This window comes from Bombus pyrosoma, linkage group LG7 (assembly GCF_014825855.1).
Source record: "Bombus pyrosoma isolate SC7728 linkage group LG7, ASM1482585v1, whole genome shotgun sequence".
Taxonomy (NCBI): Eukaryota; Metazoa; Arthropoda; class Insecta; order Hymenoptera; family Apidae; genus Bombus; species Bombus pyrosoma.
Window position 1 is genome coordinate 12250014 of NC_057776.1, and position 5092 is coordinate 12255105.

Below are 5092 nucleotides of genomic sequence, written 5' to 3' on the forward strand. Positions count from 1 at the left end.
CAGCTTTCGCTGATCTTAACCTCTTAGATACGGTTGAATTTTGTGCGGGGCTGTTTCTCTGTATGGCAGAGATTGACGCGAATTACGCGTAAACGATACAGCACTGCAATGTGTGACGGGTAATGCTGTTCTCTATGCAAGCAAATTGGAATGAAGTTTTTGATAATTAAATTATAATATTTCTTAAAGATGTGGTGCATGTACTTTAACTGTAATAATTTACTTTAATAATTAATAATACAATTGAGTGTGATATATTTTAAAACACGGCACGACACATAGACCAACGTCACAATTTTCACACTCATAGCGCGATAGTGTTTTTCAAATTGCTCTTCGTTTTCTATTTTCAAGCGACATTTTGTGGTTGGAGATTCTAAAAAAATTAGAAGGATACTACTTTTGACATTTTGAATTTCCCGCGGAACGAAAGTCGTTTATTAGAATCTTTCGTATTACGGATATTTGATCACCGCAGAATAAATTTGGTGATCTGAAACTCCGGGCCGCAAGTTATTATCAAGTTGTCCAACGTATTACGCGTAGTTTGCTATGCCGATGTGCTTGCTGGGACCATTATTTCTACGGTACGAGTGCATGGAACCCCGATATAAGTCGCTGGGGTACGATGTACTCGCGAAATAAATATTTCACTCCGAGAAACCTATATTATTATATGACTTCCTCTTTCATAAACTTAAGTCGTCTCAAAGAAAACATTAACTATTTATTATATTAGATTTTGGTTACGCCGAATGCATATTACGTGTTGAGAAATGTGGATCGTAATCGCTGAAATAAATATATGCGAACACTTTCATTACATGTAGAGATGATAAAATAAACAAATTTTTATATTTATTTAACATGTGATTACAAGATGTTCATAAATAACAATTACATGTGTTTCGCCACTTTTCCAATCTCACTTCTTGCCAAGTGACACTTTCGTTTGTTCCACGGATGCTGACACGTATATACTCACACACACTCACACACTAATGTATATCACTACTGTATACAGTCAATGCTGGTGTATCGCACAACATTACACATATTTCAATGCAACACTTCACGACTTTGCATGTCATCCTTGCGCACGAGCCACGCTAACACTTCTTTGCATCGTTTCAATTTTATTATATATACTACCGAAGGAAGTACGTTAGATATGTTTTGTTTCTCGTATATAATGTAACGTACTACCTTGCGACAATTAGCGAGAAAGCATATGTCTTATAGGTCACCTAGCGACGCGTCGATGTACTACAAACGCACCAGTATCCTACACTTGTATCCTACTAAAAACTATCTAATGATAAAAAGACCGGTACTGATAAATAAATAGATGACCAATTTCAGAATATCGTTACGAAAAGGATAACTCGCTAATTGCTGTGAAATAAACTGTAGAAACGTTTGCTTACAAGCATTCAAAGGATTGTAGGAATGAGAATGTTTGAATTCGGCAAAAATGGTAAGGCAGAAAAGTAAGAAGGCGAAAGTAGTAAAAGTAGATGGCGATCAGACACATTAAGTGTCTTGTAAGAAATGTTAGACTGCATATATCGGGGAGGGAGTTGTACGTTGGGGAAGACAGTAAAATGGCAGAAGATTAGAATCGACCTTGGGACCCGGTACTCGTAAAATCTTGAGACTCACAAATTTATGTACACGCTGTGGTTGCTCGAATTATCTCGAATCGCCGTACACAAACTTTATTGCCGACGAGAACGCAACAGAGGGCGGAAATCGCCGAATCGTGAAACCATCGTGTTAAGAATTAATTACCGAGGTTCGCGAGCCTCCTGATTCATTAACACACCCTTCGGAATAGGTTCTCGCGAGGAAAAGGAAAATAAGAGTGACGCTTCGAGGAGGATCGAAAGTACGAAGTCGATAAGAAAATGAAACGAACACTAACGCTTTTCAATTACATGGTTATAGAAGGAAAAGTCCTTCTGTCTCCCTTGTAGCATGTTCTTGTTATTCCTTTATAATCATTCCTTTCGAAGGATATTAGCAACGGAATATCAGTAATTTCCCCTTAAACGACGTTCAGTCGTTCCGATGAAAAATTTCTCGGTTCGAAATTCCACGGATACTCTCGATTATGGGAATTTGTTTATAGCACTCTATTAGAAAATTGAGTTCCGGCTGACAATAGGTAATCACGTACTTCGACGCGAGTTTCCAACGGACAGAAATTATCGTTAATCGATATTCGAGGAGGAGAGCACTTCATCTTTCCGAGGCTCGCGGAACTTGTGAATTTCATCAACGCGATCGAACGCGGCGAATCGACTCGTCTTAATTCCGCAATTAACCCTCTGTACTCGATCGTAACTTCGATCCATCTTGTCCTGTGTACAGTCATGATAGCCGCGTCCATTGATCGTCGTATTAGAACAGCATCGAAAACAGCTATTCTAATTGCTATTGGATTTGAATGAAATTAGAATCAAAGTACCTTCGAACAAACCAAGTTCGAATCAATTCCATTTTTATGCCAATTGACTTAATACCGAGCAACTTATTAGAATATAAGTGATTCCTTGATTAGAAACGAGATATCACCTCTTTTTTATCCGAATTCCTGGACTTAAAGCATTTCCAAAATTGTAGTAAACGTTCCTACGTAAATAAAATGAATCGATTAGAACATGTTTGACTATCTAAGATCTATGCAAAGACATTGAAGGTCGTTCAAGGGAATTCAAAATTTATTCGAGGTTGTTCCGGGTCATTTAAAATCACTCGTAAAACAAGTTTTATAATATTAAAAACAAGTCGAGAGGTCATCATAGAAAACATTCGTTAGCGAGATATTCTCCATAAGACCTAATTACGCTTCCCTTTTGCAAAAACCTCATTAACTGACCATGGCCATCGTAAAGGTTCGTCGTTGCCTCGAAAATCATCCTCTTATGCATACCGGGTGTAATGAGCTGCGCCGTTGCAACGTCGAGTCTACGATGGGCAACGAATATTATTCTAAGCTTACGCAAGCTCGACTGATCGCATGCTCTCGTTCTATCGTTGATACAGGATCACAAACTACCAAGGTATGTATTCGTTAACGAAGGTATTTTTAACGTAATAGCCTTCCTTTACCTTTTCTCTTTTCCTATAAATTTTGTCGAAAAAAGCCTTCGTCAGTTTATGAAGAAAATAAGGAACGTTTAAGGCTCTCGGTGCGGAAATAAGGAGGAAACTTCGTTTCTATTCAAGAGAAACGTCAATACTGTGAAAATTTGTAGTTAAAAACTTTCTTAATTTTTGTTCTTGAGGAAAATTGTTCTTAAGGAACGTCGCGTGTTTTCTTTTATAATGTAATTCGATATTTCCATTTCATACATTTTTAAAATAACTTTTTAATACTTCAAATTCCATCTTTTCATTCTTTCAAAGATAATTCAATAAAAAATCTCCACGCTGTTGTCATTCTCATAAAACAGAAGCTTTTCACCGAAAAGAATGGACGTAAAAGTAGACTCGTTCAACGATCGAAGCATTCACGTCGGCGAAAGTAAAACCGAACTTATTATCGGTCCGATACAGCTTGCTCATGAACGGTGCGTATAATACCGTTAAAATACACACGCACTCAATCAGCGCGATACGTGCAAATCGGTGATTTCGCACTCACGGATTATCAGGATCCAATGGGCTTCAGGATATTGCGGCGGAAACACGGAAGCGCGTAAACGTATCGACGTTATCCCTCACTTCGATTCGCCTCGTTCGCCACCGAATAAACGGCGTGCCACAATTCCCATCAACCCTCTATCGCGCCAGGACGATCGTTCATCCATGTCATTTTGTCTGCTAAGTCTAGCCAGGGGCGATCGTCGATCGATCATTGATCGGATCGATCCGAAATCCTTCTCTTGCCTAAGATTCGATCGAACATTCCTTCCCGTCGTGTCACAGCAATATGTTGTGAATTTTTTATAGATCGCAAGAAACGACCAACCCCAGGGACATTACTCCACCGCTTTTTTAGTTTTCTCTTTGTTGTAAAATAGTTTGCTCTTAATAGTTTTATTTTTAGAAGCGTTGCTCGTGAGAAATATTCTGACGCTTGAAAAATTTATTTATTCCATCCTGAGGATAGAATCATTCTTATTATAATATTAATGCTTTTAATAATTTATTAATGCTTTTTATAATTAATTAGGTTACTGAATTCCAGTTTCAGACTACGATATTTTTTGAAACTATGAACGCAGTTGTAGTAATAGCTGATAGATTGTAATACATTTAAAACTACGATCTCTCTTTTTAACCTTTTTGAGAAAACGCAGGAAAATGATTTTTCGTTTTACGGTTCAATGGCGTCAGAAAAATTGTAGCAATCCAATCATTGGCCTTATAAGGATTGAAAATACAGCCTTCGAATCAAAATAGCAGATTTTGCTGTCAGTGACAGTATTCTAGCGCGAGACATCATGAAACAGAGGCATTTTCTCTCGGTCCATAGGAAGTGTAACTGGCGCAAAGAGTCCGTCAAACGATCGGCGTTTCGCGGAATCGAAGGCTTGTCGAAAGGCCGATAAATGGTCGTGGACCTTTCGCTTCGTCCACGCGGGCTGACAGTTGTTTTCCCAAAAGCATCGACGTCCGGCGCGGACGGGAAATTGAATTTCTAGCGGCGCGTGACGCGCGGCCGCCGCTTTCATTCGGCGCCGCGACGCTTCCCCCGTCGCGTCGGAAGCCTGGGGAAAAAGTAGCCGAAGAAGTCGCGGAATACGCGGGAGGCCGGGAACTACCGGAAAGGGCAACGGTGGAACGGGGAATGAGAGAAAGCGGCGACGCGCGCGTACAATTTCCTCCGAGCGTTGCGCTGTTATTAACGCGTTGAAAATTTCACGTTGCTTATGGAGCTTTCCTCCTCAGCTCGATGCCTCCCGGCCAACCGCCGCTCCTCGTTATTTTTTTATTACTGGATAGTGCTTCTTCTGCTTTCTGTTTGAACTCGAATACATGTTCAACCTTTGTTTCCAGAAATGGCTAATGGAAAGTTGATTGGTCTGGTTATTGCTGGAATTTAAGACTAATTAAATATTTATTTTATGAAGGACAGAAAATT

The 5092-nt window shown here is 39.5% G+C and overlaps 1 non-coding gene across 1 annotated transcript; it reads right to left on the reverse strand.

Moving 5' to 3' along the window:
* Window positions 1-1056: 1056 nt before the first annotated feature.
* Window positions 1057-1164, reverse strand: LOC122569871. Its single transcript, XR_006317607.1, has one exon. It is a non-coding gene; the product is annotated as a U6 spliceosomal RNA (small nuclear RNA).
* Between the last annotated feature and the right edge of the window lie 3928 nt (window positions 1165-5092).